The sequence below is a fragment of the Corylus avellana genome, chromosome ca11 (assembly GCF_901000735.1).
Source record: "Corylus avellana chromosome ca11, CavTom2PMs-1.0".
Classification (NCBI taxonomy): domain Eukaryota; kingdom Viridiplantae; phylum Streptophyta; class Magnoliopsida; order Fagales; family Betulaceae; genus Corylus; species Corylus avellana.
The window spans coordinates 2,147,951-2,159,506 of NC_081551.1; the positions used below are offsets into that span (position 1 = coordinate 2,147,951).

Sequence of the window (11,556 nt, forward strand, 5' to 3'; positions counted from 1 at the left end):
GGCTATCAGGTAATTATTTGATTATAATTCTATTTCATTTTCTCCTCATTTAATATGGTCATAAGTACTTTTGGAGTACATGCAGAAGCATTAATTAACATCATTATAGGTTAATGTTTATCTTTGCTGCTAGCTGTTGTAGAATGCACATGTGCTATATATATATATATACATTTGTTTGTGGATTGCTTTTGTGATCTTATCATGATCCTGTTTGTTGTTACAGATTGGTAAAACAAAAGTTTTCCTCAAGGCTGGTCAGATGGAAAAACTAGATGCTCGTAGGAGTAAGTTGATGGGGACATCAGACACAGGCAACTGATCACACGTGTAGTATGGACTGTTACGTCGGATGACGGCCTAGCCTATAATCTTGTGGTTGGGTGACTGAATGGCTGAATGCCACATATATTATCATATGGGATGCTTTTGTTATTTTTTCGTATTTTATTTATGTTATTATTTTCAGACTGGTTAATGTTATTTTATGATTCTGAATTTTATGTTATTAATTAAGTGGGCGGCTAGCTCAGGTACTTATATTAAGGTTAGGATTAGGATTTATCCCCTAGTCTATTTAAACTTATTTTTCTGTTGTATTAAGAGCTTTTAATGAATAATTTCATGTGCATGGATTTGTCTTTTTCTCCCATGATCTTTCTCAGTCTCTCTTCAAGTCCTTCTCTCTTTCTTGGTTTTCTCACTCTCTTCTCAATTTTAGTTTTGTCATGCATCAACTTTGGTATCAAAGCCTAGATTTTGATTGTTTGCTATGACAATCGACGATCCATAATCCCCAATTGGACCAAATTCCAATCACGTAATCAACCCAAATAGAAATTCACTGAGACCCGACACCCCCAGCAAACAAATTAACCCACCCCAATAAGCCACCACCGCCCCCAGACAAAAAAAAAGTCCAAACAAAAACGCTTCCGTACCCCTACGTACCCACACCCGCCGCCGCTCAACACAAACCCACAAAAACCATGCAACCAAATTGAAAGCACCCGACTGCGCCGCCGCCATCACCCAAGACTTAATTTGTTCCGGGAGCAACTCTTCCCAATTGCCTCATTACTTTTGCTGGCAATGTTTTATAGGATCTATAAATCTAACTAAAAGTTAGCAATTAAGGTTGATGCGTTTAATCTATTTAATTAAATGAGTCGAGTAATATATAGTTGACCTATATAGTCTTATAATCATATCTCAACATGACTCGAACTCAATACGCGATATATATGGTTGACAAATTTTGACAAGATGCACGAATCTAACACGAAATTAACGGATCTAATATAGCTAGGTTGGATTATATTAACCTATATATAGTACCCAAACCTCAACTTTTCTCAAACCCGACATGTGAACATAAATGATTACCCATGGTCAAAGCTAAAAAAAACAATAGGTTCATGTGTATTTTCCCTTCAAATTTATCTGCATGTTTCGTACAACTTGAATATTAGTTGGAATTGTTACATTCTTAGTTATCCTTTGTATGGCTCTTCGTAGTCAAAGACACATGCAATATCATGTAATGCTACTCCATCGATGGAGTACCGAAGCATATATATTACCTTTGGGGAAGCTGCTTGTAGTTTCTTCTCAATCAGTCTTCAAAATACGAATTGGCTTTGTTTAGTCTGATGATGATGCATTTTTGGGCTTTGACCCACAACATTACTACTTAATTTTGTTGCATATATATGTATTAAGTTGGGTAGGCTGACTGTTTCAGGGTCCGTTTGACCTATTAGTGTTTAGTAGTCTGTTACTGTAATAAAAATTGATTAACATGGAAAAAAAAGTAAGATGTTTGATACAGAAAAATGAGAAAAAAAAAAAAAATTTGTAGTGATTTTATATTTTATTTGAATAGTAATAAAATGTGATTGATGTAATATAAAAAGTAAGAATATTGATAATTTATTTTTTTTATGAATAGTAATGGGTAGTTGGCAAACTGTGCCAGACTAATCCACGTATATATGACACTGATGTACGGCTGACCTCAGGCAAATCAGGGCTGTATGACAGGAAAAGCATGAATTAAAGTGAAATCAATTTTTTGGAATTTATATTGCTTTTACTTATTTGCTAGTTGTGAGATTGAGTTCAATTTAGGGTAAGTATATTGAGTCCAATCAATGCCAATTCTTGACCAAAATTTCTGTAATTGCCAAGTTTTTTTAGTTGATTTTTACAAATAATTTTTTGTTTAAAGAACTGCAACTTGTTCAGGAGGTTTCTTATAGCAACTTACTTCAAGTGTGCTTCTTTAGTCTTTTGACTCTTTTCTATGATGTTTTTGTAGTGATGATATTCGTTTAAATTGATCTTTTTGGAGAGGGATACATTGGGCTGTCTTGTATATTGCCCCTCTCTCTCTCTCCCCAATCATGTTCGATCTTGAACCCTCTGTCGAACTTTCTTTAAGCAGTGTTGGATTAGTGAAACATAGAGGAACTGTTTAATGGCCATTGGCCGGTCTATATCATATTTTATGGATCTAATAATATATACCTTGCTACTTCATTTAAAATTTTGAATGACACAATATCATGCATGTGCATTGTTAGATGTAACGAAACAAAATATGGATCATTACACTTTTGGCCAAAGAATTGATTAAAAGATTTTATTTTTCAAGTACAGATAATCGGAAGAAGAACATCTTTATTAATGTTTATCGGACATGCTTATCGAAGAAATGACCAACTTTATAACGATTATAATTTGTGCGTGACAACTATATTTAATTAGCATAATTATATCTCGGGCAATCTAATTTCAGCAACTTGAGCAAACTTGTCGACCTACTGTAATCTAAAGGTAATACTCACTTTAATTATCATACTTCTTAAACCTTAAACCTTAGTATCCCAACAAGTTAATCAGGACGTGCATTGTGGTAGATCTTACATGCTAGAATTTTCAATTTTTATTAAAAAATTTGCTATTATGCTAATCTTCACAATGGTTGACGTGACATGAATTAGGTTTAAATATGATAATTAACTTACTCATATATGGGCATATAATTAGTTTCACGTACACTTTGTACCGTATTAATTAACTAAACCATCATCCGAATCCAATGGCTACAATTGCAGTACTGAACATGGCTCCCAAAGTGTGAAACTAATATAAGCATCTATGATTAATAAGGGGTATCATGAGGTTAGACTTTCGAAGGGGTAATGGGATTACCAAAAAAGAATATTTATGAGATCGAAATGCTAATATGCTATGATTTTGTTTTAAAACGTGCTTTCTCTTTTACTATATATATAGTGAATTAGGTTTAAATATGATAAGTTAATCATTTGTTTATATATAATTAGTTTCACACTGATCTATCCCCTATTCACACCTGGCACATGGATATATATATATACCCTTGATTGAGACATATGCAAGCCTATTTACATTGACTTTTACGCCAGATGTGGCCTAGTGGGAACATGAACGTCGAACATGAACATCGTTGACAATGGAGGAAAATTTGGATAAGAGAGAGTGGTTGCTGAGAATGGCAGCATTCTAAAGCGGGCACGAGATTGTACGATGTAGTAGGTTTTTATTTATTTTTAAAGACTTCAAAGCAAAAGTCACCTTAATTATATATATATAATTTGAACAGGATTGATGTTGTCATCTAAGTTGACATCAGAAATGCTACGTCATCAAGGTGACGTCAAATCTGCTGCCATGATCAATGAGGTGGTGGGTTACCTCAGTTGAAGAGATTGGGATACATGCACTTATTAGTTATTATCCTCTCAAATTATTCTTGCTCCTAATTGTTATTAGACAGGGTTATTGCAAGGTGTCTCTTGCTCGAACAGATCGAAAGCTCACTTGAGCCTCCAATTCAATTCCATATTTAGTCCAAATATTGTACGAGATTCAAATCCCACTTCGAAGATTTATCGTGTTTATTAACTGTTATTGATAGACAGTCAGATTCTCAATAATTTTACTACCTAACAAATGTGAAAGGATTTTTATAAAACACACATGCGTATGAGCAAGTCTTAAGCACCTCATTCTCTTGTTTAGATATATAGGTAAAGTCTATCACTCCGTTAAAACGTACGCTTTCATATTTATTATTCAAAATCCTAACAATGCAAACATCGTATTGCTGACAAGATCCGGATCCCAAGTAAAAGGGCTTGCATGTGCATGCATGAGCATCTCAAGGAAGAGCATTCATGCATTGCAGCTTCCTTTCATTTTCTTTTTTGTTATTAATTAATATCTAGCTAATTCATTGCTTTAAACATAGACTTCAGATCGACTTTGCTGGGACGACTTCACCAGTTTTCCTGCTGGTTGGTATGGTTAAGGAAGAAACTTGGATAAAAATGCATATGCATAATTAAATTCATAATAAAGAAGACCAATTTGTGTATAAGAATAATAAAAAACAGCTATAAGTCAGTAGTTGACCTCCTTGAAACTAGGCTTAATCTTCTCCTTAATTCAACCCTAGACAGCTTCATCTATCACTTTAAAAGAGTGATAAGAGAGATGAAGCTCCATCACCTTCTTCTTCATTTGGGCTGGCTAAAGGATTTAATCTTCTGATCATGTTTTTATATTCTCTTTGATCGTTTAAAAGTTGCACTCAAATAAAGGAGATCGAAAGAAGTTGGAGAGATCAAATTATTTCTTTTCGCTGAATCGAGTGATCGTTGCTGAAGGAATTGTGGAATTAGATCCATAAACAACCCAAGTTTCCGATCAATCTAGCTCTGTGAAGAACATGGTATTTGTTTTTATATACTCTTAAATTTGTTTTCTTCCCTTTTTTGTTTGCATTTTTGGATTTTTTTTTTCTTCTTCATGTTCAGTTAAATGCCCATTTTTGGATCTATTTGTTTTTTGTTTTTTTAATTACTCCATAGAATGCTTAGTCACTTTTTAATCCCGATGGAGGTATTTGTAATTATAACTTAATTATAGCTTGTAAATCATATGGAACAATTTAAAAAATTTTCCCAAAAAATAAATCATGAAATAGATCCAGAAGGCGCAAGCCGGATTCTTCATCCATAATTTGAGACGTATGTGTAGCACCCTAGTTTGTGTCATGTCTACACAAGAATTTTTTAATGGTCGTTCGAGCCAAGTTGGATCTAACCATTTAGACTAAATTGGGTCGAGTAGCCATTTTGGGTTGGAGTTTCGACTCAAACCGAATCGAATAAAATTGAGTCGTGAATTAGACCTATCCATTTGCATTTGCAAAGGTGGGCCAAGTATGGGCTATGTTGTGATTACATGGGTTGGATTTAGGGCCGTAAATAAATTGAGTTGCTCGTAAATAATTCGAACTCGATTTGAGTTCAGTTTGTTTAGTAAATTAAGCTCGTTAATTTCAAACTAAACTCAGCCCATACTTGGCCCATTTTTTTTTATAAATATACTTTAAAAAAATACAATTTTTTTTTTAATTGTATTTTTTTATTTCATAGAGTAATAAATACAATTTGATTTATTATAATTATAAGTCTTATATAGATTTGTGTGCGTATAAATGAGTTTGTGTTAATATATATGCGTGTAATAAATGTACATAATACCATTATAAGACAAGCATATAGATTCAATATTAAAATGTTTAAAATTCGAAAAAAAATAAAAAATAATTAAAATTCGAATGAATCTCAAGAGATTATCTACCTCGAGTTCATTAAAATAAATAAATAAATTTGAAGAAATATGTAAGTTCAAAAAATAATTAAATTCAATAACGGCTGGTTCTCGGCTCCATTACCAAAGGCGCGTATGGCATTTCCGGTTCTAGCTCAGGGAAACAAAAAATTCCGATTCTCTGCTATGCTACGCCACCACAGCCCGGCGTACATTCGCTCAACCAACCATCAATTTCTTAAGAAATCTCGCATTTATCATTCTCACCAATGCGCAAACCAGAGAATAGCGCAGTTGATCGAACCCAAGAGAACCAATTCTAAGACAAGGGGTTCCAGCAGAGCTTGAAGGTGGAGCCAAGGTTTGATGCCGGGAAGATGTAGCGGCCGGCGGCGAAGGGGGCAGTGTGGGTGCCGTTGCCCTCACAGTCTCGTAGCCGGCAAAACGAATCATTATAGTGAGACATTCTTGGTACAATCCGTATTTTGAGCAATGTTGCATGGAACTGGGGCCTATATTTAAGTTTTAGTGATATATACCAATAACAGCTTTGTTTATAAAGTGGCGTTAATAAATTTGAAATTGAATTTAATTTTGATCGAAGTAACGAATTTCACAATGAAAGAAAGAAAATCACAGTCGAAGCAAAATGGTAAAAATTGAAAGAATTAGAACTTACAGTTATGGCATATTTGATTTGTTAGAATATCAATTAAATAATTGAATTTATATTTTTACTTAGTATCAGAACAAAAGTGTTGAGTTGATCAGCCTCACGTTAGTAGAGAGTTAGAATATTAATTAAATGGTTAAATTTACTATATATATATATATATATATATATATATTTTTTTTTTTAAAAAAAAATTAAGCTCTTAGAACATCTGATGATTTATCCTGCTTTTGTTAATTTCTCTGTAGTATCATTGAGAGTAGAGAAAAGTACTTGAGCCTCACATCATGGCGATTGCGGTTACAGATAGTTGCCTGTGCCTGTTTGTGTGCATGATGATCCATAAATCTTGTCCAGGGGTTAATATAATTATGCAATTCACTTTATATGTTAGGCTTTGATATTCTTTGCTTTTCAGGCTTCTCATTTCAAACCTGCGGTTGGATCTCTTGTTCAGGCTGAGGTTTCTGATGTAGCTTTGACAGATGATGAAGTTCTGGAGGTCAATGGTGAAGAATTTAAAGTCATCTGCACTTCAGGGAAGATGGTGCGTGCTTTTAATAATATCTACACAAGGGCATTTTTTGTGCATATTACCTAAGTTAATTTTGTCATATGCTGAATGATGATTCTCCATCTTTTCTTATTGCAATGCACATGTGTCTTTATTTTACTTTGTTATTTAAACAGTTCTACAGTTGAAGTTTTCTTTTATGATATTAATTTTCCATGAGGTGCTTAACTGATGTTTTTTGCTTGTGTGTGCTGATTTTGCTTATTTTTCCCACCATTCTTTATGTGGAAAACTGCAGAGTGTTGTTAAAGCTTCTAAAGTCTATGCCAAAGTCTCTGAACCAGGAGTCCTTAAGATTCTAAGATCAAGATATGATATCAATGAGATATACGTGAGTATTTAAAATTGACTTTCAGAAAAAAGAGTACCTACAAGAGAGAGTTAGTCTATCTTAGACTCCTTTTTTTAAAAAAAAAAAAAATTGGTTCCACCAGAAGTGGGGACACGGTATGTTGGGGGGACATCTTTTTTCTTCTTCTTCTTTCTTTTTTTATTTTTTTTATTTTTTAATCTTCAGCATCTTCTGAAGTTAATACACTTACTGGTGACATCAGACATATGTGTCGAATATATTGATTGCTGTGAATCCTTGTAAAAGACTACCTCCTCATCTTTATGATAGCCATATGATGGCAAAATATAGAGGGGCAGCCTTCGGTGAGCTGAGTCCACATCCTTTTGCTGTTGCAGATGATGCACACAGGTACTTTGTCACTTTCTCATTGTAAATTCTTCATGTCATCTCTGTACTTGTCTGTAATATAATGTGCTATTTATGTGGTTGCAGACTTATGATCAATGGGGGAAACCGTCAGTCAATATTGGTTAGTGGTGAAAGTGGGGCTGGTAAAACAGAAACCATAAAATTTCTCTTGGATTATCTTGCTCACAAGGGAGGGAGAGCTGCTGCTGATGCTGAGGGCGTGACTGTTGATCAGCGAGTCCTGGAGGTAAAAGAATCCTAGAATCTCAGTTAACTGGCAAACTGGTACAAGCAGTATCTGACATTGATTTTTTCTGAATAAACTTTTTATTACTTATAAAAAAAATCTGATGTTGAATTTTATAATAATTGGCCAGTAATTTTCTCTTTTAAGTTTTGTAACTGAACCCATTTCATACATGCTTTTGTTTTGTTTTCTCTGATTTGCAGTCCATTCCTGTCCTGAAAGCATTTGGTAATGCAAAGACTGTTAGAAACAATAACTCGAGGTCAGATGGTCTATTATTTTAAAGATATTATTATTGTGTATATTGCAAATTTTATGTGATACTATCTATTTGCTTGGGTACGATCTCTGCGTGCATGTTGTCAATGTTGCAGTCGTTTTGGTAAGTTCATGAAGATTCAATTTGACAAGAAGGGGAGAATTTCTGGTGCGACTATCAAAACTTATTTGCTGGAAAGATCACGTGTTTGCAACGTGTCTGATCCGGAAAGAAATTATCACTGTTTCTACATGCTTTGTGCTGCACCACCCGAGGTAACAGTTCTTTAATTGCTTCACCATGCCAGCTTCGTGGAAGAATCAGGAGCAGTGCATGAAGATTATTTGTTTGTTTTGTATTTCTTTGTCTTTGCGTGGACAATATTTGTCTTATTAACCCTGTGAACCAGAAGAATAAGGATTTGTGGACTGAAGAATGATATTCTCTCTCTCATTGATGTTTCAGTTCTAGATACTACTAGTCTTGTGTATTGCTTTTATTTTCCATGCTGATGTTTGATGTATAGGTTAAGAGTAGAGGTTTGACAATGATTCTCTTTATTCTCTACACAGATTGTTTTTAGTCTTTCTTTTTTTTTTTTTTCCTTAAAGGTAAATTAATTTCATTAGAAGCGTAGAGGAGAGCAACCCTTGTACACAGGAAGTATACAAGAGAAACCTCGTATTAGTAAGAAAAATAAAATAACAAAAATTCAGAAAAACTAGAAAAATGTTGATTATCATATGCCCCTATCCATGTGTAAAGGGACATGAACACAATATTCATTAGCCCTACCATTGAAGCCTCGTGATCTTCAAAGCACCTTGTATTCTGCTCTCTCCATATGTGTCGCTTAAACATGAAGGTGTTATCTGTCATACTTCTAAATTGTTACGGCTTCCCAATTGACCTCTCCAACATGCCAACAACTCTATAACCCTTCTAGGCATGACCCATTCTACACACACACAAAAGAAGAAGAAGTTTTTTTTAATAAGTAATGCAATCTCATTAGAAAAGTGTAGAGGGGCGCAACCCTTGACACATGACCTTGTACACATGAAGTATATAAGAGGAAACCCCTATAAAGGAGAAAAAGAAGAACAAAAATTCAAAAACTCTTAGAAATAAGGCAGACTAATATGTGATGCTATCCATGTGTAAAGAGATTTAAATATAATATTTTTTAGCTCTACTACCGAAGTCTCTTGATTTTTAAAGTGCATTCGTCTCTTTCCTAATACACCACATTAAATACAAATGAGCTGACCTCCAACTTCCAAAATGTTATGGCTTCTCACTTGATCACTCCAACTCACCAACAACTATCTCACTCTTTTAGGCATAACCCAAACATCACTAAATAGATGGAAAAACGAACTCAATAATTTTCTATCTACTTCACTGTGAAGAAGATGTTGAGGAATAATCTCATATTACTTGTGGACAAGACCTTTATAAGGAGTGGGCAACCCTCTCTTATTGAACCGGTTTTATGAGATGAGTTAGGCCCACAAATGTTTTCATGGTATCAGAGCATACCACAACATAAATGGGGCCCACACTACTTACCCCGTGACAAGGACCAGGAAAAATATTGCTCTACACGTGAGGGGGGTGTTAAGGAATAATCCCACATTGTTTGTGGACAAGACTTTATGCATGTTTATAAGGAGTGGGCAACTCTCTCTTATTAAAGTCGTTTTATGAGATGAGTTAGGCCTACAAATTTCTTCAGAAGAAGGTGATCAATGGACTCCCCACTCTTTGATGTAGAATATGATCGACAACATTCATATAGGCACACGAGAATTCCATCTACAAGAAGAATCCAATATGCACCAAACTCCATTCACAAGAGAGTTTGCTTCGTACTTCAATTCCATCTACAAGAGTTTGTCTTCCTGAAGATATCTAATAGTAGTTTTAAATTCATTTTATCTTATCTTTTAGTCAGACATTCTCATTTATCCTAATTTCACTAGAATATTTAGATAGTCTATAAATATTGATGTACTCCGATTAGTAGCAGTTAGTTGAATGAGAATTTGTTTTTGAGTAAATTGTGTGAGTTGTGATTAGTCTTTTGTGGTGAGATACCATTCCTTTGGTGAGAGACCAATCTTTTATCTTTCCTATTCTTTATTTTGTGGGAAATCCTTCCATCACTCTTCTTGCACATACAACACCAATCCACCACAATAACGTTCCTCTTCCTCAGGTTATCCAAAGACGAAAAAATTTCTTAATGCCACTGTAGACAAAGAACGCTACTCTCAAAGGAGCTTTAACTTTCCAAATATTCTTCCAAGGAAAATGAGAACTACCAAGAATGGATAGCACAGGATAATAGGATATCACTTCAAACTTACACCTTTTGGAAGGGATCCAACATATTCTTTTCTCACCTCATTGCCTTATTCCGAGAGAATACAACAGCTCAAAGAAAGAAGAAACCAAATCCACCTCCCAATCCATGCACTGTTTTGATAAAAAATGTATTCCATTGAAGATTTCTATTTCAGAACTGCATGTGATCTGCCACCCACGCGTCCTTACAACAGCTCCGAGATTTCTATTTCACCTCATTGCCTTACTCCGAGAGAATACAACAGCTCAAAGAAAGAAGAAACCAAATCCACCTCCCAATCCATGTACTGTTTTGATAAAAAAATGTATTCCATTGAAGATTTCTATTTTAGAACTGCATGTGATCTGCCACCCATGCGTCCTTACTACTTGTAATACTAAACAAGTCCGGATAAAAAAATCTTCAAAGGTTGTTTCTCACACCACAAATCATGTCAAAATCTGACCTTGGGCCCGTCTCCTACCTCATATCTAACATATCTAGAAATAATGTCCCACCTTTCTCCTTACATATTTTCACACTCCCATGCCGAAGGGTCCCATTACCTCCTTAGAACACCAACTTCCCCTTAATCAATCATATTTAGTTATTATTTTACTATTTGATGAGGTATGTTTTTAGCTTCTTCATAATGGATTTCCACAGGTTGTTGGACTCAATACACTATTCCCACTTGAATATCTCCTGGTTTTATGGTATACTTTGTAGTTACATTATTTTTTTTTTCTCTTGTTGATGAAATTGAAATATTTTAAATGCAGACCTTTTTTTTTTTTAATAAAAGAAATCCCACGGTCCAGTTTGAAGTTCCATACTTAAATTTTTGCCGCTTAGTTTTTTCTCAGTTCAAAAGTAAAAACCTTGAATCTTTTGCTGTGAAATTTGGCTGTCTTAAGTTTCATTTGGAAAAACATGCTTAACCCATCTCTGAATCTTGGAATCTGAATATCTCATAAAATGTTTGTAAATATTTTGTTTCAGCTATCTCTTTTTCTCATCATCTAGGTGCAGCACTCCACTGCTTCACCTAACAGCACTTGGCTTGTGTTACTCTCCCATGAT

General features: G+C 34.5%; 1 pseudogene; it reads left to right on the forward strand.

Annotated features, from left to right (window-relative positions):
• Window positions 1-11,556, forward strand: part of LOC132165826 (myosin-6-like) — a 54,930-nt pseudogene that overhangs the window by 18,952 nt on the left and 24,422 nt on the right.